The following is a 24,628-nucleotide window of genomic DNA, read 5'->3' as shown; positions in this document are numbered from 1 at the left end:
GGCACTATCAAATGCCTTTGATAGGTCACAATAATGTCTTCCTCTGCTTTTTGGTTACCCGACTTGTAAAATTTGGCGAGTGACTGCGTAAATGATTGTGAATGCCTGCGTTCTTTATATCTGCGATGTTCGACTCTTCGATCATATTTCATCATCATATACTATGCTATCCATACCTTCTGTCTTCTCTACTGTCTTATGAACGTACACTATCCCCCATATTGCTTCTCGACCTTAACGTTCTTGTCTGAACAACACGGCAGAAACACCTGTTCCCATCAAAGCAAAATCCTTTCTGTCCCACTCCATCATTTAGCCACACTCTCGAAGTCTTTCTCAGTAGCAGGAATACTACTCTGGAATAATCTCCCGCATTATATTAGAGAACTGAATAACATTTCCAGATTCAGGAGTCGGATAATAACATGTCTACAAAGATAACAATAATGGTTACCATTGTCCCTGCACGTACTCGTTACCCTTGCACATCCTTCTTTCCAAACAGATCTTCCTCATTTCCCAGTATTTTTAGCTGGTGTAGTTTCCTTAGATTTCGTTTCCCCATAACTCGCTATATTAGAAAACATCCATTTTGTCCACTAAAAATTCTTTTTATATCAGACACTATCATTATTGTCATTATCATTATTATTACTGTTATTATTGTTGTTACCACTATTAGAGCACAAGTACTGCCAGCATTAACGTGATTAGTTCATAGGCAGTATTATTTACTCACATTGTTGGCATAGACACTCAAATAATTTTAACACTATTTGTCACAAGAATTATTATTTCTTAGGAAACTACGACGAAAAAAAAGTACTGCAGTTGTGTAACTCTTGTCCGATGTAAGAGAGGGCCCCATGGCCGTAATCAGATCTAGTTAATGGAGGAGGAAATTAATGTCCCGTCAACAACGACGTCATTAGAGACGGAGCACAAGCTCGGATTAGGGAAAGATGGAGAACCAAATGGGCAGTGTCCTATTAAGGGAACCACCCAGGCATTTGCCTGAAGCGATTTAGGAAAATCACGGAAAACCTAAATCTGGATGGCCGGACGGGGATTTGAACTGTCGTCCTCCCGAATGCGAGTATGGTAACCACTGTGCCACCTCTCTCGGTATCAGGTTAAATAAATAAACAATTGGCATTATCATTTCAGCAATAGCTCCAAAATCCGAATTGTTATTTACTTAGAATATTATTATCAATCTGCAACCGCCGCTGTGCTAGGTTATATCATTCGCTCAACATTTTTAGAAAAGAATCTCGGGTGTGAAATAGGTTGGTAATCATTGACATTAACTTTGCTCTATAGGGGTTTATTTAGGGAATAGTTTAGTCTCACTGAAAAAATATCTTTAGTGATGTATTACATATTTCAAAAAGGCTAGTACTTGCTATGTGACAACTCCTTACATATGACAACGTGTCATAAATCCTGTCACCAGCTAACAAGGTGTATTACGCCAGAATGTGATATACTGTTGGACTGTGACCACAAGCACCTGAGAACGCTCTCTTTGGAGGAGAAATTGAGCATCGAAGGCCAGGGCCATAATCACAAGCATCTTAGCGATTCGTCATTTCAGATGAGAGGCAGCAAGAAAATACAACCTTGCCAGGTAGATGGCTTTACAGTTGGGAGCGCGTCATCTCCCTCCGAACGACTCTTCTCTCACTCATGCGTGTGTACGCCGCAACAGTTTAGGTGATGTAGAGCACACCACACATTTTCCAGAATGAAATTTTCACTCTGCAGCGGAGAGTGCGCTGATATGAAATTTCCTGGCAGATTAAAACTGTGTGCCGGACCGAGACTGAAACTCGGGACCTTGCCTTTCGCGGGCAAGTGGAAGTGGGGCTTTGAGGACGGGACGTGAGTCGTGCTCGGGTAGCTCAGACGGTAGAGTAATTGCCCGCGAAAAGCAAGGGCCTGAGTTTGAGTCTCGGTCCAGCACACAGTTTTAATCTGCCAGGAAGTTTCACACTATACATTTGTTATGGCGTTTGGTACCGAGGTGACCTTGCTGAAGGACTATGGAAGCCATGTGTGCTTAAATGACCCGCCCAGCCAAGCACACTTATTACGCTGGCCTGTATTTGTTTTCTCGTAACGTTCTCTGCCCTCAAACACTCACGCAAATACATCGATCATCAGTGATCAATGCTACCTGCCATTAGTCTTCTAGGTGCACGCCACTTCCACATACCAAGAACGTCGTTCGTTGGACATTTTACTTCACAACTGGGCTCCACAATCATAACGACTCAAATAATAACAGGACAGCGACTGCATAGGATTTTGTATTGTTTGGTTGTACCGGGCTGGCTCCGGACCATATGCCCATCATCAGTGGCACACTGTTGGTGTCTTTACGTCACATGAAGAATTTTTGAGACATGACTACAGTAATATGTAAATGTATGTTACTGCACGCCTCACGCAGTAAAAACACACTGCCAAACCATATTAACGCCAACAGAATAACTCAAGTGAAATTCATGTAGTTATCGAATGTTTTTTAAATAGTCTGTTCACCTATTCTGAGCAAGCTCCATTGCCCTTGCTTCACTTTTATTGATGTTCATCCTACAATCTATTTTATACGACCCATTCTGTCCCTGTCATACGGCAGTTACAATGTCATCAGCAAACAGTAAAAATTTTATTACTTGTCCCTAATTTTAACTCCTTTTAGAAATTTCTTGTTATTTTCCTCTTCAGTATGTCCTACGTACACGTGGAATAGCATTAGAGATAAGCTTCAGCTCTGTCTCTCATTAAGCCATCGAATCTGCAGCCACCTGTGTGGTTCAAATGGCAGAAGCGGAAACAACATCTTGGAGTGCTGACGGTGTAAAACCCGTCGTCCTAACCAGCGTGGGATATTTTACCCCTATCCTAATGCTTACCGTGCAAATCACACTTAAATGTTCGGCGGAGTATTCATAGAATGACTTTCAGATTATCTTTCTAGTATTTCACCCTCCAGTGGGAAGGGGGAAAGTGAACACCAAAATCTTTTCGTGTGAAATATATCTTGTAAAAGACGTATAATTTTTTATTTTCTATCTTATCATGAAATAATTACTCTGTGTGAGAACCATGTAATAGAAAATGAACGTAATATGATGTATAAGTGAAATAATACTGGTTGTAATACATAGACTGCGTTCATAAGCAATGTCAAGTACAATTTTTAAAACTCTTTCAATTTTTTTCTTAAATAACAGTTGAGAAACGAGGACTTCCTCTTCTCGTAGTCACTTCAGTTGTCTCTTGCGAAGTGACTGAAGGTACGTGTTGGGCTTTATGTACTTTTTCAATTATTGAATAAGAATTATTATTCTCCAGCTAAATGTGTACGCGGTCATTTGTAGAATCCCTTTAGCGAGAATGCATTAATTTTGTTGTATGAGGTTTATGTTTCAGGAAGATGTATCATGATCGTGCACTAATTGTTTGAGAGCAGAGCGACGGATGGCTTATCGCGTCGTGTCGTACCTGTACTTTCTACATTCGTTTCTACGAAAGCCTATTCAATACTCATTACCAACTTTTATGTGGAAATTATAGTAGTTTCATGGTCAAGATGCTTTCAAACAGTGAAGACGTACAATGGCCACCAGGAGCCTGATACACCAAAAGATAAGAGAGCGATGGCAGAAGAAGGGTAATGGTTACGAAATATGATACGATAAGTAATTCCAATTTGAAGTGTGTCAAAGCAGTAAGCGTATCATGTCATCGCATTTGTGACGTGTCTCTTCCGAGGCAAACCTCTCTTAATGCATTGCATACTTTTTACCAGATTTAAATATTTCTTTCACTTTTTATTCTGTCAGTCTGGAAAGATACAAGTGCGTGCTTTGATTTCTCTTATTTTATTAAGATGGCCATTTCTCACTAGATAGGTGAGAATAATCGAAATATTTTTACGTTCGAAGGAGAAATTTGAAATTTCGTCAAAGCTCTCGCCGCAACGAAAAATGCCTGTGTTTTAGTGACTGCAGCCCCAATTCGCTTATCAAATCCGTGACACTCTCTCCCCTATTTCATGATAATACAAAACGAGCTGCACTTCTTCTAAATTTTTTTATATCCTTCGTCAATCCTACCTGGTAAGGATCTCATGCCGTGCAGCAGTACTAAAGAAGGGGACAGACAATCTACATCTACATTTACATCTACATGGATACTCTGCAAATCACATTTAAGTGCCTGGCAGAGGGTTCATCGAACCACCTTCACAATTCTCTGCCGGCCTGAGTAGCCGTGCGGTTCTAGGCGCTACAGTCTGGAGCCGAGCAACCGCTACAGTCGCAGGTTCGAATCCTGCCTCGGGCATGGATGTGTGTGATGTCCTCAGGTTAGTTAGGTTTAATTAGTTCTAAGTTCTAGGCGACTGATGACCTCAGAAGTTAAGTCGCATAGTGCTCAGAGTCATTTGAACCACAATTCTCTATTATTCCAATCTCGTATAGCGCGCGGAAAGAATGAACACCTATATCTTACCGTACGAGCTCTGATTTTCCTTATTTTATCGTGGTGATCGTTCCGCCCTATGTAGGTCGTTGTCAACAAAATATTTTCATATTCGGAGGAGAAAGTTGGTGATTGGAATTTCGTGATAAGATTCCGTCGCAACGAAAAACGCCTATCTTCTAATGATTTCCAGCCCAAATCCTGTATTATTTGTGTGACACTCTCTCCCATATTTCGCGATAATACAAAACGTGCTGCCATTCTTTGAACTTTTTCGATGTACTCCCTCAGTCTTACCTGGTAAGGATACCACACCGCGCAGCAGTATTCTAAAAGAGGACGGACAAGCGTAGTGTAGGCAGTCTCCTTAGCAGGTGTGTTACATTTCTAAGTGTCCTGCCAATAAAACGCAGCCTTTGGTTAGCCTTCCCCACAACATTTTCTATGTGTTCTTTCCAATTTAAGTTGTTCGTAATTGTAATACCAAGGTATCCAGTTGAATTTACGGCTTTTAGATTAGACTGATTTATCGTGTAACCGAAGTTTAACGAATTCCTTTTAGTACTCGTGTGGATGACCTCACACTTTTCGTTATTTAGTGTCAACTTCCACTTTTCGCACCATTCAGATATTTCTTCTAAATCGTTTTGCAGTTTGTTTTGATCTTCTGATGACTTTATTAGTAGATAAATGACAGCGTCATCTGTAAACAACCGAAGACGGCTGCTCAGATTGTCTCCCAAATCGTTTATATAGGTAAGGAACAGAAAAGGGCCTATAACACTACCTTGGGGAACGCCTGAAATCACCTTTGTTTACTCGATGACTTCCCGTCAATTACTACGAACGGTGACCTCTCTGACAAGAAATCAAAAATCCAATCACATAACTGAGACGATATTCCATAAGCAAGCAACGTTACTACGAGCCGCTTGTATGGTACAGTGTCAAAAGCCTTCCGGAAATCCAGGAATACGGAATCGATCTGAAATCCCTTGTCAATAGCACTCAGCACTTGATGTGAATAAAGAGCTAGTAGTATTTCACAGGAACGAAGTTTTCTAAACCGGTGATGAATGTGCGTCAATAGACCGTTTCCTTCGAGGTAATTCATAATGTTCGAACACAATATGTGATCAAAAATCCTGCTGCATATCGACGTTAACGATATGGGCCAGTAATTTAGTGGATTACTCCTACTACCTTTCTTGAATATTGGTGTGACCTGTGCAACTTTCCAGTCTTTGAGTACGGATCTTTCATCGAGCGAACGGTTGTATGTGATTGTTAAGTATGAAGCTAATGCATCTTTGTTAGGAAGTCTCTTTAGTTCATTAATATTGTGCATATTATTGTCTTGAGCATTCATTGCACTAAATTGCTGCAGTGTTAACATTAATGTATGGTCAGTGGTTTACTTCGCGGTACAGTAACATTGCCTATTGGATCGGTTTTTACGCGGTCTGGTCAATTAATGTGACAACCGTTCAAAAGCCTGAATAAGCACCTTTTGCAGCGCGGAAGTTCGGGAAGAGAGTCCACGAGGTTTTGGAAAGTACCGATAGGATTGTGGTGGCGTAATGATAGCACTGCCGTTGCCAGCTGCTCCAGGATTCTCGGCTGAGGATCCATGCGAATAACCCTATCGAGGTGGCCCCATAGATTCTCGATGGCGTTTGATCCGGGGAATGTGGTGACCAGGGGAATACGATAAACTCACCCAGGTGTTCTTCGAGCACTTACGTTCACTGTGAACTGCTGGAAGGTGCCACCGTGCCGAAAAAAAGAAGTGCGTGTGGGGATGGACAATGTCGTCAAGTACCCATTGTGCATTTCAGAATGACGATATTGTGCATCGAACGCCAAGTAAATGTTCCTCATACCATAACGATACCTTTTGTTTGCAGCATGAACATTATTCACCTGAAAGGTCACTCAGTGGACGTCCAGTTTCTGCATTGGCGAGCAAATTCCAGTCTTCGTGCTCGACGGACTGCAGTCACCATGGGTGCGTGAACAAAGCACCTGCGCTGGAGGCATATACACTACTGGCCGTTAAAATTGCTACACCAAGAACAAATGCAGATGATAAACGGGTATTCATTGGACAAATATATTATACTAGAACTGACATGTGACTACATTTTCACGCGATTTGAGTGCATAGACCCTGAGAAATCAGTACCCAGAACAACCACCTCTGGCCGTAATTACGGCCTTGATACGCCTGGGCATTGAGTCAAACAGAGCTTGGATGGCGTGTACAGGTACAGCTGCTCATGCAGCTCCAACACGATACCACAGTTCATCAAGAGTAGTGACTAGCGTATTGTGACGAGCCAGTTGCTCAGCCAACATAGACCACCGGTTTTCAGTTGGTGAGAGATCTGGAGAATGTGCTGGCGAGGGCAGCAGTCGAACATTTTCTGTATCCAGAAAGGCCGTACAGGACCTGCAACATGCGGTCGTGCCTGCGGTTACCCTTGACGCTGCATCACAGACAGGAGCGCCTGAAATGGTGTACTCAACGACGAATCTGGGTGCACGAATAGCAAAACGTCATTTTTTCGGACGAATCCAGGTTCTGTTTACAGTATCATGATGGTCGCAGGGAACGAGTGAAGGGTAGAGCCACGGGTCGTAACACATCTGAGATGTAACGTCCACTTTTCATAGTGCCGTCAATGCGAACAAGAGGTGACCGAGACGTGTTACCAATGGCACCCCATACCATCACGCCGGGTGATACGCCAGTATGACGAGGACGAATACACGCTTCCGATGTGCATTCAGCGCGATGTCACCAAACACGGATGAGACTATCATGATACTGTAAACAGAACCTGGATTCGTCCGAAAAAATTACGTTTTGCCATTCGTGCACCCAGGTTCGTCGTTGAGTACACCATCGCAGGCGCTCCTGTCTGTCATGCAGCGTCAAGGGTAACCGCAGGCACGATCTCCGAGCTGATAGTCCATGCTGCTGCAAACGTCGTCGAACTGTTCGTGCAGATGGTTATTGTCTTGCAAACGTCCACATCTGTTGACTCAGTGATCGACACGTGGCTGCACGATCCTTTACAGCCATGTGGATAAGATGCCTGTCATCTCGACTGCTAGTGATACGGGGCCGTTGGGATCCAGCACGGCGTTCCGTAATTACCCTCCTGAACCCACCAATTCCATATACTGCGAACAGTCATTGGATCTCGACCAACGCGAGCAGCAATGTCGCGATACGATAAACCGCAATGGCGATAGGCTACAATCCGACCTTTGTCAAAGTCGGAAACGTGATGGCACGCATTTCTCCTCCATACATGAGGCATCATAACAACGTTTCACCTGGCAACGCCGGTCAACTTCTGATTGTGTATGAGAAATCGGTTGGAAACTTTTCTCATACCGGCACGTTGTAGGTGTCGCCACCGGCGGCAAGCTTGTGTGAATGCTCTGAAAAGCTAATTATTTGCATATCACAGCATCCTGTCGGTTAAATTTCTTTTCTGTAGCACGTCGTCTTCGTGCTGTAGCAATTTTAATGGCCAGTAGTGTACGAGGGTAGGAACTTTAATAGTGGAAAGTATTTATTTACAGGTCGTACAAAATAGATACGTGTTTCAAAGTTTTACTGACCTTCAAAGTAGTCACCAGCATTGAGCGTAACCCGTCGCCAGCGATGTGGAAGTCGTATGATACTCTTAGCAGTGCCAGTTGTGTTGACAGTTCGAGTGGCGCGGTCTATTGCCCGACGAATTTGTAGCAGTTCTGAAGCGAATGCCGTGAAGTGATTCTTTCAGAAATCGAGTTGAACTTACGAAGGCGTAAGTCAGGGCAGTGCAGTAGGTGGTACAGCACTTAGCAGCCGCATCAGTCAAACAAATCAGTAACAGCTTGCACTGTAAGTGATTGAGCATTGCTCGCAACGGGTTATACACAATGCTGGTGACTACTTTGAAAGTCCGTAAAACTTTGAAACAAGTATCTATTTTGTACGACCTGTAAATATATAGTTGGCACTTTTAAAGTTCCGACCCTCGCACGCAGCAACGTTCGCCGATCGTTCGTTGAGCAGACACTGTTGGTAGCCTCTTTGTTCATGCAGGTGGTCAGTTTCTCGACAACTGCTCGTGTATTCGCCCGTACGCATACATCTTTGCAGCCGTCATTTTCCCCCGTTATCTACAGCCCGTGGTGCACCACAGTTGCCTCGCCTACGGTTTCGCACAGCGCCATTTTGCTACGTACGGTATAGTTTAACCACGGCGGCACGCAGATATTTTGTAATCTTAGCGGTGTCGGAAATGCTACCGCCCTTGGCCCGAAAACCAATGATCCTCCTGTTCTGGATGTCAAATAAATCGCTCCGTTTCCGCATTGCAACAGTCACTGCGCTGTTTTCCGCATCCCTCAGCACGCTTTATACAGGGTGTTACAAAAATTTACGGCCAAACTTTCAGGAAACATTCTTGAAAATATGTTATGTGGACATGTGTCCGGAAACGCTTAATTTCCGTGTTAGAGCTCATTTTAGTTTCGTCAGTATGTACTGTGCTTCCTCGATTCACCGCCAGTTGGCCCAATTGAAGGAAGGTAATGTTGTCTTCGATGCTTGTGTTGACATGTGACTCATTGCTCTACAGTACTAGCATCAAGCACATCAGTACGTAGCATCAACAGGTTAGTGTTCATCACGAACGTGGTTTTGCAATCAGTGCAATGTTTACAAATGCGGAGTTGCCAGATGTCCATTTGATGTATGGATTAGCAAGAGGCAATAGCCGTGGCGCGGTACGTTTGTATCGAGACAGATTTCCAGAACGAAGGTGTCCCAACAGGAAGACGTTCGAAGCAATTGATCGGCGTCTTAGGGAGCACGGAACATTCCAGACTATGACTCGCGACTGGGGAAGACCTAGAACGACGAGAACACCTGCAATGGACGAAGCAATTCTTCGTGCAGTTGACGATAACCCTAATGTCAGCGTCAGAGAAGTTGCTGCTGTACAAGGTAACGTTGACCACGTCACTGTATGGAGAGTGCTACGGGAGAACCAGTTGTTTCCGTACCATGTACAGCGTGTGCAGGCACTATCAGCAGCTGATTGGCCTCCACGGGTACACTTCTGCGAATGGTTCATCCAACAATGTGTCAATCCTCATTTCAGTGCATATGTTCTCTTTACGGATGAGGTTTCATTCCAACGTGATCAAATTGTAAATTTTCACAATGAACATGTGTGGGCTGACGAGAATCCGCACGCAATTGTGCAATCACGTCATCAACACAGATTTTCTGTGAACGTTTGGGCAGGCATTGTTGGAGATCTCTTGATTGGGCCCCATGTTCTTCCACGTACTCTCAATGGAGCACGTTATCATGATCTCATACAGGATACTCTTCCTGTGCTGCTAGAACATGTGCCTTTACAAGTACGACACAACATGTGGTTCATGCACGATGGAGCTCTTGCACATTTCAGTCGAAGTGTTCGTACGCTTCTCAACAAGAAATTCGGTGACCGATGGATTGGTAGAGGCGGACCAATTCCATGGCTTCCACGCTCTCCTGACCTCAACCCTCTTGACTTTCATTTACGGGGGGATTTGAAAGCTCTTGTCTACGCAACCCCTGTACCAAATGTAGAGACTCTTCGTGCTCGTATTTTTGACGGCTGTGATACAATACGGCATTCTCCAGGGCTGCATCAGCGCATCAGGGATTCCATGCGACGGAGGGTGGATGCAAGTATCCTCGCTAACGGAGGACATTTTGAACATTTCCTGTAACGAAGTGTTTGAAGTCACGCTGGTACGTTCTGTTGCTGTGTGATTCCATTCCATGATTAATGTGATTTGATGAGAAGTAATAAAATGAGCTCTAACATGGAAAGTAACTGTTTCCGGACACATGTCCACATAACATATTCTCTTTCTTTGTGTGTGAGGAATGTTTCCTGAAAGTTTGGCCGTACCTTTTTGTAACACCCTGTATTACCCTCCACTGGCAGTGCTGCTATCTGCCGTCTGGGTTGTTATTGTACGTTAAAGTCGAACATAGGCGGTGGCCACTTTATTGTGACTAGGCCGCGTACTTAAATCGATAGTATTGCTGTTTGGGGGTAGAGGTGGCGCCATATTTCATACCCGTTCCCTTTCACAGCGAACTCAATTTTAAGGCGCATCTCATACTTTTGGGTTAACGTCATGGTAAGAAGCTGAATGAAACGTCGACTTCATACACACTGTTTTGTTTTATTGTTTTCAAGAGGACTGTCAACCTACCGATAAGTTATCTTCACCGTGCACATAAATTCTGATTCAGTTGTTATAGCCGAAAATGCATTTCTATTCACGATTTTATCACTATTGTCACTTCTCCGCATTCTCATCTACCGATTTTTAATTTTTCTGGCTTAATGAAGAAGCGATTCAGCCGATCCTGTACCTAGGTCACGGCCTAGTGTAATTTTTCGTAACTAACTTGAAACAGTCGTATGTTAGAACTTTATATTGTTGCAGCAGCAAATTCCTTCTGACGCTTCAGTGTGCAACGTATACATACTAACAAAGCAACATTTGAGAACTGAACAAGCCAATGGCCTTGCTACGTTGGGTACGTCGGTTCTCGCCCGGTAACCTAAAGCCGTCGGCACACGGACCGTGCATCCGAACGTTGAGCGTTGAGCGTCCCGAGTTCCTGACATCATAGCGTGGAATAGCACGCTCGGGAGTCTTTCCGAACGTGCAGGGCAATATCTAGCAGGTCAGATATTCTGAGCGTGCTTCTGAGCGTTGACCAGTGAGATAGCACAATGCCACCTACGTCACACGCACACCGTGTCCCATCATTACAGAGTTGTGAGGCGCCATATTGGCATTCATTTCAAGCCTATATGCATATATGCCGTTTCTGAGCACCAGCAAATTGAGAATAGCTGGAAAATCCGTTGTTAACTGTGTGATTCGTTCCAATAAAATAATGAGAAACATCATATTCGTGGCAAAATAATTATTGTAACTTGCGTATTATGAGAGTAGGCTATTTAAAGGCAACGACACACTGAGGAACCACCCAAAACGCATTGTTCTTGGTACAATTTGTTATAATTAAATTTCAATTAGTAACATATCTACGATTAAGGATTTTAGCAAGGGGTAAGATAACCAGATTACTTGTGAAGGCTGTGATGTTAGTTTAGCGTAATGAGTAAGAGTCACTGGATTACATTCGCTGCTGTTGTTTGTCATGATGCTTCTAGGACTGGATTGGAAAGTTTTACATCTCGTGAAGTTTTGGCATTTCGTACTGTACATTTGTCCGAAATTATTGTTATTAATGAAGGTTCTTATTTAGTACCTTATGGTTCATTGTCTCTTACTTGTAGGTCTAGGCGTAAGATTAATTCCGACGAAAAAATTTATATTTGGTCAAAAATAAGTGGTACATCTAATATGGAAGATTGTAAATTTGTTGGTGATTGTATGGTCTATTATCATTAATAAAAAACTACACATTGATCTTGCCAAAAGCCGAGAAGCGATCTTATTCTTTTGTAGCACCACACCTCACTCAGTATCCTGCTCCCTGGGCCCCCCACAGTGGCCTCTCACAGTAGAGAGCACGGTCCTTAAAATTACTGCTGTTCCACGCAATGACGTCAGAAACTCGGCACGCTCAACGCTCAACGTTAGGATGCACGGTCGGTGGGCCGACGGCTTAAGGCAACCACCGCTGGGCCCGGCTGGTACTTGAATGGGTGACCACCTGGGTACCTTGGGTGTAGCTCGCTCCGGGACACGCAAGTCTCCGAAGTAGCGTCCAGCTGATAGACGTGCACCACACCGTTGAGACACACGACATCTCCGTTAATTCTATTATTATTACTATAACGTGAACTCTTGGTTACCAATTTAGCAGTCCACGACTTATTTAATATAACAGGTGAAATTAGTCATAATACACATCATACGAAAATTTCTTTACATATAGCTGTTTCGAACAACTCATCAAAAGGTAGTGTTGATACCCTCTTGTTTAAAGAAGTGACCCAAGACAGTAAAAAACAGACTACAGTGATGAAAAATTTTATTGCAGCCGTCAAAACGCTAAGACATTCTACTTACCACAAGTCCGCAACACGCGAAGTTTCTAGCACCTTAGGCCAGCAAACATTTTCACCCTAGAAAACAGGAAGATAAGAGTATTAGGAAAATTTTCGACGACAGATGAATATAGACAGTCGTCAGGTTGCAGAGGTCAAAAATACAGTTTCAGTTGTAAGGTTCTTTTGATTTTTGAGTCGTTAAAACACGACCGGTTTCGGGCTCTTACGTGCCCATCATTAGATCTTATACGAGGGGCGTTTGAAAAGTGCGTGCAAAGTCCGAGAGATGGCACCACTGGGCTGTATCGATGTCATGTTTAGTTACTAGCATCTTTGGAAAGAACGCACACCAAATTTCAGCCATATTGGTCTATTTCTTTGTCTTTGGAATTCGTGTGAATCAAGGAAGTCGAGTGATTGTCAAAAAATGGATGAAAAATAATGTCGTGTTCTGCTTAAACATTACCTTATGAAAGGCAAAACGCCTCAGGAGACTAAAGAGAAGCTTTATAAACATTTTGGTGATTCTGCACCTTCTCTGCATACTCTACACCTCCCGCCACCTTGATCCTCTCACCCCCTGGTTGCTCCGCTCCTCTCCTGTCCCCGCCCCCTTCCACGCCTTCACTGTTGTGTCCCTCCTACCCTCCATCTCGACACCTTTCATCTCCTTTCCCAAGGTGGCTTCCATCAACTCCCCCTCCCGGATGGTGCCTTTTCTCCCTCCATTTATCCCTCCTATCAACCCTGATCCTCCCCCCCCCCTCCTTTCCTGTCCTTTCCCCAGGCTCCCTCTTCTCCCCCTTCCATCCAGTTTTCTCCCCACCTAACCACTCTCTGCCTCCCCCCCCCCCCCTGAGTCCTTTTGTATACCCCACCTCTGACTTTCCCCACTCCCTGTCACGTCTGCCCAGCACCCGCTCCCCCTCTTCCTCCCCCTCTTCCTCCCCTCGTCCTCCATCAGCTCCTTTCCCTTCTCCTCCCCACTTCGATTTTTCCTCTCCTCCCCCCCCCCTTTTCCTTTCCCGTCATCTGTCCAGGTTCCCCCCATCTGCCCTTGGCTGTGGTATATCATATTTGTGCCAATTTTTTAGTGCAGTGTTCAAGTGAATGTTCAGTGTTGTTCGTCTTACCAAAGTGTTGCGAACAGAAACCATGCTGTCACTGGATGTAAATTTTATGTCTCTTGCGAACAGGAACTAGACTGTCGTCGTGTTTTTTTAATTGTATGTCTATTCTTTTACCTGTCTGCTTCATATGTATTTTATTAGCATCATCAACCCCTTGTTTTATGTTTTAAGTTTCACGATTTTCCGCCATTTTACCATTTAAGTCACCGATTTTATCGCCCGTTTTTATTATTTATTATCTTCATCTTTTAAAACAAAATGTGTAGGCTGAAGAGCGGTGTACTAAGCTGCTGCCAGCCCACCCTCTTCGGGGGGAACTGAAACTCAATAAAGGGAAAAAAAAATCTGCACCTTCGATTAGAACAGTTTATAAGTGGTTTCAAAATTTTCGGAGTGTCCATATGGCCACCAGTGATGCTGAACGTTCTGGACGCCCTGTGGAGGTTGCGACTCCAGAAATCATAGATAAAATACATGATATGGTGATGGATGTCAGAAGATTTAAGGTGCGTGAGATTGATAATGCTGTGAGCATCTCGAATGTATGGGTATATAACATTCTGCATAAACATTTGGACATAAGAAAACTATCCACAGAATGGGTTCCGCGATTGCGCACGCTTGACCAAAACCGGAATCGTGTGAAGTGTTGCAAGGGTGGTTTTCAGCTGTTCAGGAAGAATCCGCAGGACTTAAAGCGTCATTTCGTCAGTGTGGATGAAACATGGATACATTACTATACTCCTGAGACCAAAAAACAATCTAAACAGTGGGATACAAAGGGAGAATCTGCACCAAAAAAGGCGAAGACCATTCCTTTGGCCGAAAAGGTTATGGCGGCTGCCTTTTGGGATTCGCAAGGGATAATCCTCATCGACTATCTGGAAAAGGGTAAAACTATTACAGGTGAATATTATTCATCGTTATTGGACCGTTTGAAAACCGAGCTGCAAGAAAAACGCCGGCGATTGGACCGCAAAAAAGTCCTTTTCCATCACGACAATGCACCAGCACACACCCCAGCAGTTGTGGTCGCAAAATTAATGGAAATAGGATTCCAACTCGTTTCACATCCCCTCTATTCACCAGACTTGGCTCCCTAGGACTGCTGTTTGTTCTCCAATCTGAAGAAATGACTGGTGGGACAAAGATTTTATTCAAACGAGGAGGTGATTGCAGCAACTAATAGCTGTTTTGCTGTCTTCGACAATTCCTATTACACTACTGGCCATTAAAATTGCTGCACCATGAAGACGACGTGCTACAGACGCGAAATTTAACCGACAGGAAGAAGATGCTGTGATATGCAAATGATTAGCTTTTCAGAGCATTCAAACAAGGTTGGCGCCGGTCGCGACACCTACGACGTGCTGACATGAGGAAAGTTTCCAACCGATTTCTCATACACAAACAGCAGTTGACCGGTGCTGCTTGATGAAACGTTGTTGTGATGCCTCGTGTAAGGAGGAGAAATGCGTACCATCACGTTTCCGACTTTGATAAAAGTAGGATTGTAGCCTATCGCGATTGCGGTTTATCGTATCGCGACATTGCTGCTCGCGTTGGTCGAGATCCAATGACTGTTAGCAGAATATGGAATCGGTGGGTTCAGGAGGGTAATACGGAACGCTGTGCTGGATCCCAACGGCCTCGTATCACTAGCAGTCGAGATGACAGGCATCTTATCCGCATGGCTGTAAAGAATCGTGCAGCCACGTGTCGATCCCTGAGTCAACAGATGAGTACGTTTGCAAGACAACAACCATCTGCACGAACAGTTCGACTACGTTTGCAGCAGCATGGACTATCAGCTCAGAGACCGTGGCTGCGGTTACCCTTGACGCTGCAACACAGACAGGAGCGCCTGCGATGGTGTATTCAACGACGAACCTGGGTGCGCGAATGGGAAAACGCCATTTCTTCGGATGAATCCAGGTTCTGTTTACAGCATCATGATGCTCGCATCTGTGTTGGACGACATCACAGTGAACGCACAATGGGAGCGTGTATTCGTCATCGCCATACTGGGTTATCACCCGGCGTGATGGTATGGGGTGCCATTGGTTACACGTCTCGGTCACCTCTTGTTCGCATTGACGGCACTTTGAACAGTGGACGTTACATTTCAAATGTGTTACGACGCGTGGCTCTACCTCTCATTCGATCCCTGCGAAACCCTACATTTCAGCGGGATAATAAATGGCTCTGAGCACTATGGGACTTAACATCGATGGTCATCAGTCCCCTAGAACTTAGAACTACTTAAACCTAACTACCCTAAGAACAGCACACAACACCCAGCCATCACGAGGCAGAGAAAATCCCTGACCCGCGGGATAATAGACGACCGCATTTTGCAGGTCCTGTACGGGCCTTTCTGGATACAGAAAATGTTCGAGTGCTGTCCTGCCCGGCACATTCTCCAGATCTCTCACCAATTGAAAACGTCTTTTCAATGGCGGCCGAGCAATCGGCTTGTCACAATACGTCAGTCACTACTCTTGATGAACTGTGGTATCGTGCAGAAGCTGCATGGGTAGCTGTACATGTACACGCCATCCAAGCTCTGTTTAACTTAATGCCCAGGCGTATCAAGGCCGTTATTACGGCCAGAGTTGGTTGTTCTGGGTACCCCAAACACCTAAGTAGTAACTCTGTCTGCTCTGCGCTCGGTGGTGGTACGTCGCGTCCTGTGTTCGCCCACCGCGACGCTCGGGGTCACAGTACAAAGTTATAGGACCTGACGATGGTCGTGTTGTAACTATTGAATATTAAAAAGAACTTTATAACTGAAGCGTTATTTTCAACCTCGTCTATAACGCTCAGTTACGGATGTTCCTCCGCCAGGATTTTTTGTAATTCTCTGGTTGTTGCTAGTGAATAAATCTAAAAATCAAGAGTTAATAGTTTCTGTTGCAATAGAACTGTGTAATAATAAGAGTACATTACGTTACTAATTAGAACAACTACTTCCTGTACTTTTATGCCTGATAGCGATTTGCCAGTAGTTAATTCAGGATGTACGTCGAAACTTTATGGCTTACATCCAGGTCGATACTTTGCGTCTGAATTGACATACAACCCGGAAGTGCTAGTTCGATCTGCAAAGGTGTAAAATATCTTTACGGACTGGAGTAGCAAGAGGGAAAATTACTGCATACAAACTCTGTTTTCGTCGTTTCACAAATTTTTGGAAATAAAAATGCTCTAATGATTGTCAAACTCCACCGAAACAATTTTGATCACAGAAAAATACTTTCTTTGATTCAAAATAAACCAGAAAGTCCTACATTGGTATTTTCAAATGTCATTTAACATGGACTGACGAGCTCGTTCTTTAACAAAACACCTGTGTCTTTCCCCGTTCAAGCGTTATAACAACTGTTGTGACATTTTCAGTGGGCATTTACTAACTTCCTCTGAAAATTCATGGGTAGAGGCTGTGTTGGATTTGAAGTATTGGACTTGTTATTGTTGCTGTTTATATTTTATTTGTCTGTCGTATATTATCTTCAGATTGCAGTGTGCTGTTTCTGTGACTGTCCATCCATTTGTGCTACAGATCTATAATGAAGGCAGCACTCTATCTACAACATGAGACGGTGCAACCTGGTAAAAATGGACGTTGCTGTGCGCGCGCTTTCAGTTTGTGGCGAGAGAAAGGCGCGGCCAAGCCAGCACAAGTATTCTGACAGACGAGGAGGTGTGCAGGACTAGCCAGACAGAGCTCAGATGCCGCACGGTCTTTCTGGCTTCGTCAATAATAGACAGTGGCAGCCTTTGAGCCTTAGTGATTGGCAGACGGTCTGCGTATCAGAATTACTAAGATTGCAGGACAGCGGCTAGCAGGTAAACCTGTGTTCTGGCCGCATCTTTAGGAATACCTGGCCGTTGGCTGCAAACATTGAGGTGTTCAAATGGCTCAAACGGCTCTGAGCACTATGGGACTTAACTTCTGAGGTCATCAGTCCCCTAGAACTTAAACCTAACTAACCTAAGGACATCACATACATCCATGCCCGTGGCAGGGCATCGAACCTGCGACCGTAGCAATCACGCGATTCCGGACTGTAGCGCCTAGAACCGCTCGGCCCCCCCGGCCGGGCATTGAGGCGTAACTGCCGTCATTATCTTGAGTGTCCAGAATAAATATCAAATAATATTAAATCCAACAAAAAGTGAATCCAACTAGTTATAGAGAAGTCAGCAACATGGTTAAAAAAATAAAAATAAGTGGGGTGCGTTACTGAAAATGGGCACTCGATCCGAAAATCAGTTTTTTAAGTTATTTCGTGTGAAGTGTTTTAAGTACAAAACGAACATTGAAAGTTAAGATTCCACAGCGCCTTAAGCGATTTTCTCAAACGAAGTGTCTGTGGATACGTCTCAATGAGAGCTATCGGACTATCATAGCAGATTTTTATTAAAAACAGTACCTATTTTAGATTACAGGCTGCAATACGTTTTCTGCTCATAAAATCGCGAATTTTCACATGAGTAATAAAGGAAATATTTAAAGCAGCAGCGCTAATACGGAAATTGATAGGGATACATGAATGCAAGTAATTTTAATTTTTTATATATATTAGTAACGAAACATCGTAAAGTAGTGTTTTCCTGGACGAAATTATCATTTATGAACCAACTACCCAACGTAGAGAAAAACGAAGAAAAGCAACAGAAAGCCGAGGACAGTTGCGTATTAATTGATAAACGATGCATGCATGTAACATTGAATTTACAGTTTTTAAGTATGTTGTCGAAGTCAGAAGTGTGTGTGTTTGACTCACGTCAACGCGAGGGCTTAAATAGGAGCAGCATTCTTGGCACAGGGGAGCTTTGGTTTTGAATCGGTTGCGGGCCTGTCGTTTTTGAGATCTGCAGCTGGGAGTACGTATGAGCAGCAATAGGTCACCCCTCTAGTCTGTCGAACTTATTCTACGCACTGAATCGTGGACTTGTGATAGGCACGCGTGTCACCAGCGAATACTCTGAAATATTTTTCACTTGGGGACTTAAAATACTACGCGTCAGGAGAACTAGTGTGAATTCTAAAATTTTACTAAGGTTATTTTTTTGCGATGGTCTGTACTAGAAATTCCGTTAGTTTGCAGTTGTGAAGCTTTATCTTTAAACTCGTCCTAAGGGAACTTTGACTATTTTACGAAAGTTTGCGTGAGCATGAGATACTATTACGTTTAAGATGTGCCCTCACTCTCATATTAATTAATTCATTGTTAAACCATTATTAACACGTGATATATGTCGTAGTGATCGAATAAACTAAGTTTTGTTAAGATTTAAAATGGTGTGAGTAGTGAACATTATTTTCGCATCAAATTCCTGCCTGCATTTATTTGAACTTTTCTATTGTATTTTTTAGTGTTAATGTCACAGCTGCGTTGGTTAACCTCTAGCTAGTAGCATAACCAACACTTAAAAATCCAACCACGCATTCATAAACCCTATGAACAGTGACTTTCTAATTTACATTTTCTTATCGTGCAGATATAGGTGGGTGTACAAGCTAGAAGATTAGTGAATAATTGTTTTGTGTAGTCAGAAAGTTAGCCGCACATAGTGCTTCATCCCATTTATTATCCGTATCGTCAAATGCGTTGGTCTCATCCGGGATCTGCCAGTAATTCTTGTATCCGTCTTGTTGGAAACATACATACGCTCATAAAACATCTCTATCCTAAAATTGTACCTAGAATTGTAAAATAGTATATTGAGGCTAGAAAAGTTAGTGTGCGTCTACTTATTTATAACAGTTGGCCTGCTCTAAGTATTATGGTATGTTTTATTAAGCTTTTAGATATCACTTACTTGATTTTTTTGTTTTTTTTGTTGATGTGAACGTATTATTCATTTGCTCTACACGAAAAAATACTTCAGTGTAATACGTTGTTACAAGTCCTTGGATAGGGATGCAACAAAAAAAAAAGAAACCGTAATCTACAGGCAACGTACAATAGACATAGCTATAATGTAAACAGTAGCAATAACTAAATTTATCCCGCAAATGTTCAAAATTGACAAAATATTGCTACTATTGTAGTTTCAGTGCACATTAGCAAATTCCTTCTGAGGATGTCATATCTTTCGTGAAGACAAACATTCAACTGTATTTTGCTTGAAGCCAGACTTCCTTGATGATACTTTATGCGGGCATAGGAGCAGTACTTGAAAATCCATGATGACACAATAAATAGGAAACTAGATGCCTTCTATTTTCCTCGTCATTAATACTGCATAGGCAGTTACGTAAATTCTCATATCAAACATGGATTAAATTGTTTCAAAAGTCTTCCGTTAGGTACAAACAATAAAATGTTTTGCCGAGGAAATTTAGCTGAAAACTGATATACTCTCTTTCGAATGAGACCTGATCCATTGACAACATGTTATCATAGTCTACTGTAACGTACTCGTATTATGCCATCGTTAGACTATGCAGTGTAACTAAACTTGAATATTCTGTTCCTCGGTTAAAACAAGTGCACCGTTGTTGCTGTAATCGGTAACTTCCTTATTTACCGAACAGTGAAGACACGAGCGTATCCCTGTCATTTACGCAATGAATTAATGCACTGAGTCCGAAGATAACACCTTCTAAATTGACGTCAATTCCGTAACGGCAGCCAGCAGCAATCACATGCGTCCGTGTAAACATCATTGTTCCGCTGTTTATCAAAGTCATTACATGTGAATAAGTTGCTTCATAAAGTCGTTAGCCTCTTTAGGGCAGATTTATTTTTCAAGAAGGGTCATATTCACCCTTCTGAAACAGTTTTCGGACTTACGTTAATCACAGAGTAAAGGGACCTTTACTGCTGTTTATGTCTCTCGGTTTACTGTGGATGAGAAATTGCAGTTTCTAGTTGAATTATCTGAATCTTTCAGTACGACTTTGGTGGGCATGATTTTACCCATTAAAGGTTTTCCAGTTACAGTTATTGATTTTGTTTTGATTACCGAAATGTTCATATTGTACCCAGCCTTAGTGAAACAGTGACGATCTTGTAATTGTTGTTTTAATTCTATTTTTCATCCTGAAGTCACACAACTGGTATAGTTACCAACTTCGTGCTATTTAGGATGTCAACTATAGCCTTCAGTCACAATAATCAGAGGGCAGAGATGTTTACATTCTCTCATTTACGGGCCTCTTTAGTTGACGATTTACTGCGTAACGTACTTAAGTACGAATGTTGTGTTCAGAAGTTAATTTGATTTGTAATTTAGTTTCCTAACATTTTTTAATCCCCCTTATCTTCAGTTTTGATCAGATCACAGCCATGTTTATTGTATCTTACCTTTAAATTACGGTTTATTTTTTCTTTTTTGTTGCATTCATTCCAAAGGACTTAGTAATAATTCGAAACAGGTAATGATACTAATTGCGTGACCACAGGCTGAAATATGTAACGACAAAAAATCATGTGCTCCTGTGTGTTAGTGTTTCGAATTTATATGCAGACCTCCGTAAATAATCTTCGCTAGTTGTTAGAATCTGTTCGTCTACAGATGATAATATTTGAAACACTGCGCCTTTGTTTATTTTTACACTAAGGGGGGTTTTCCTTTCCTTTGCGTTCCTCGACCATTTGGCCCCAAAAGATAATAAATAACAATGGTTTTAGACCAGATCCTTGTCCCTACGTCCTTCATTAATTTCTGTGGTTTCTGTATATTCTGTATACTCCAATTTCATTATGATGTTTGCTGATTGGTGTAAACGTTTTAATCCGTTGATTAAATTACTTGGGTCTTGATAATTTCCAGTGTTCACCAAGGCGTACGTGTTTTAACTCTATCATAGCCTTTTTCATAAGCTAAAAATACCACGTGTAGGGGATGGTTTAATTCCCTTCTTTTCTTTATCAGTTTTTTAACAATAAATATATTACCTGTACATGAACGTGCCTTCCTAAATCCGAGTGTTCTTTTCCAAGATATCGTTCGACAGTTTTTTTACCTGTTTTCATGTGTTCACATTCACATGCTAACGAGAAAATATTGTGCAACATGTTAGAAAACAAAAGCCTGTGTATTGAAGAACGTGTGGAAAGAAAGTAGTAGCCAAAAACGTTAGCAGTATAAAAATAATTTTTGAACATGATCTTGTGAAATAGATTTGTAAACAAGACGTCAAGTGTTACAGTGTCATAAAAGATGCTTTAAATAAAGTGCCACGCATTTGGTCCAAACAGGACTGGACACAGTGGCAAAAGAATCCAAAATTATTATTTGAACTGCTAAATTTTCGGTGCCATACATTACTGGAATTTGCATTAGCATTAACCGCTATTACATTCACTATAAATCTGTCTTTAGTATCCTCTAGTACTGGAACTATAATATAATTCGACATGACTAGGCAGGGATGAGACTCATTACCGCCGTAATCAGAGACGTCAAAATGCCACGTGCCTGCTAGGATTTGCGATAATAGGCGAGAACATAGATAACGCGGCTGTAAACGACACCGCCGCCGGTTTTTATCTGCAGAGAGACCCTCGCTCATCAAATAATTTCCACACTCAACGACATCGAATTTTCCGTACGTGCCCCGTAATCTCTGCCCTGTGTAGATTGACGCCCACTCACTGCCGGGCAGAAAAATTCCAAGGCCTCACACCAACGCAACGCCTGCGCGTACGCACCAGCCACATGAAACACGTTAGGGTTGTTCTGCGAGAAAAAAGAAAGCTTCCTCTGCGACCCACTAAAAGCATCCGCTTTCTGTAATCGACGCTCTGGAGGAGCCTTCCATCTCGGCATAGCCCTTCCGCGATTTATAAGTTCTCTCTTGTCTTGTTTTCATAACTTAAATGAAAGGAATCTAGAAAATGTTGTTCTTTTACCATCATAAGATGGCTTGAGGGAAACAGATGTAGGAAGATGAAGTTCTTTCGACTGGTGGTCACAGCCTGTACAAAATAATGTAGTGAATTTATTTCCATTTATTTGGCGGTAATAATCACAGAATTAAGATCTTTGTGAGAAACAGTCATGGCACAACTGTTCCATCTGGTGAGCTGGGATATATGAAAGAGGCGAAGCACCCTCAGACTTAAACAAGAATGTAATAATCCCAAGAATGTAATCAGGGGCTGGCAATTCTGAGTCTTACGGAATCATCAGTGCAACTTGTCGCGGCTGTAACCTAATTTCCTGTAAAAGGAGTGAACGACTGGTGGAAGCTGACCAGGGGGAATATCAGTTTGGGTTTATGAGAAATGTTGGAACGTGCGAAGCAATGTAGACCCTACTAGTTATTTTAGAACATAGGTTGAATGGAAGTAAGGCCACTTTTATGGATTCTGAAGATTTAGAAAAAATCCATTGAACAATGTTGTCTGGAATACAGTCATTGAAAATTTGGCGGGGAAAATACAGGGAGCGGGAACTTTTCTATTATTTGTTCAGAAACCAGCTCTGTAGAAGCGCCAAAGGACATTAACAAGACGCAGTTGAGAAGAAAGTGGGACAGAGTTGTAGCCAATCCCCATCGTTGCTTAGTCTGCACATGCCGAAAACAATAAAGGAAACCGAAGAATAAATTCTAAAAGTATTTACAGTACAGGGCCATGTAAGAAAGAATTTTAAGATTTGCCTATGAGATATAATTTTATCAGAGACAGCAAAAGACTTGGAAGGGTGCTTGAACGAAATGGGTAACCGTTTGAAAGAGGTTATAAGAATGACATCAACAAAGGTACAACAAATATAATGGAGTGTGTGCAGTTAAGGCAGATGATAATAAGGGGAGTAGATTACAAAACGAAACGCTATTTGAGAAACAAAATAACTGATGACGGCAAAAGTCAAGAGTACTCGTATATAAAATGCAGACTGGCAGGAGCAAGAAAGGATTTTCTGAAAAACTGGAATATAGGCCTGCGTCCATTATCATTGGATACAAATTTAAATATTAGGAAGTCTTTTGTGACACTATTTGTCTGAAGTTTGTTTTACATGGAAGTCGAACGTGACGACAAACACTACGACCAAGAAAAGGACAGAAGCTTTTTAAATGCTGTGCTACAGAAGATTTCTGAAGGTAGGTTATAGATCTGGTAACTGACGAAGCACCCAATCGAGTTAAGGAGAAAAGAGTTTTATGAGGCAACTTGCCAAAAGAAAGAATAGGTTAATAGGACACATCCTGATACGTCGAGAATCGAGGAATAGTTGTTAGTGGGATGGTAGCGAGGTGGGGGGGGGGGGGGGGGGTAGAAGAGCGACCCGGGTTCGATTCCCGGCGGGGTCAGGGATTTTCTCTGCCTCGTGATGGCTGGGTGTTGTGTGCTGTCCTTAGGTTAGTTAGGTTTAAGTAGTTCTAAGTTCTAGGGGACTTATGACCACAGCAGTTGAGTCCCATAGTGCTCAGAGCCATTTGAACCATTTGGTAGAAGAGGGGAAGGGGGTAAACATCCTAGAGGGAGGTCAAGACTCGAATGCCGAAAGCACGTTGTGAAGATACTAGTATAATCTGATATAATATACATTGTCTGTTCAGAAGCATCCAGACATCCATACGAATGTGGAACTAACCATTAGATGTCATGAAATGCGCACCCATTGGTATAAAAGGGGATGGGGAGTATCGTGTTGTCAGTAGAGAAGCAGTAACAGCAAATGGATTAGTCAGTATGGATCAGTGACTTCCAATGTGGACTTGCCACTGGATTTCATCCGAGTAACAAATCTACTAGCAGCATTTCAACCCTTCTATCGCTGCCTAAGTCGACTGTTGGTGATGTCACTGTGAAGTGGAACGGCGAAGAATCACCACAGATAAAGCACGACAGGCAGACCGCATGCTGTGACGGGCAGGGACCGTCGAGCAATGCGAAGGCTGGTTGCAAAAATCGCACGAAATCGGGG

At 42.6% G+C, this 24,628-nt stretch overlaps 1 protein-coding gene across 1 annotated transcript in view; it reads right to left on the bottom strand.

Annotated features, from left to right (window-relative positions):
- LOC124803048 (fatty acid 2-hydroxylase) overlaps positions 1-24,628 on the bottom strand; it is a 509,122-nt gene that overhangs the window by 274,466 nt on the left and 210,028 nt on the right. The window contains exon 2 of the mRNA XM_047264166.1: positions 12,622-12,677. The gene's annotated coding sequence lies outside the window, so the exon portion shown is untranslated. The remainder of the gene's footprint in view (positions 1-12,621; positions 12,678-24,628) is intronic.

The sequence above is a fragment of the Schistocerca piceifrons genome, chromosome 6 (assembly GCF_021461385.2).
Source record: "Schistocerca piceifrons isolate TAMUIC-IGC-003096 chromosome 6, iqSchPice1.1, whole genome shotgun sequence".
NCBI classification, from domain to species: Eukaryota; Metazoa; Arthropoda; class Insecta; order Orthoptera; family Acrididae; genus Schistocerca; species Schistocerca piceifrons.
This window is presented reverse-complemented; position numbering and strand designations above follow the sequence as displayed.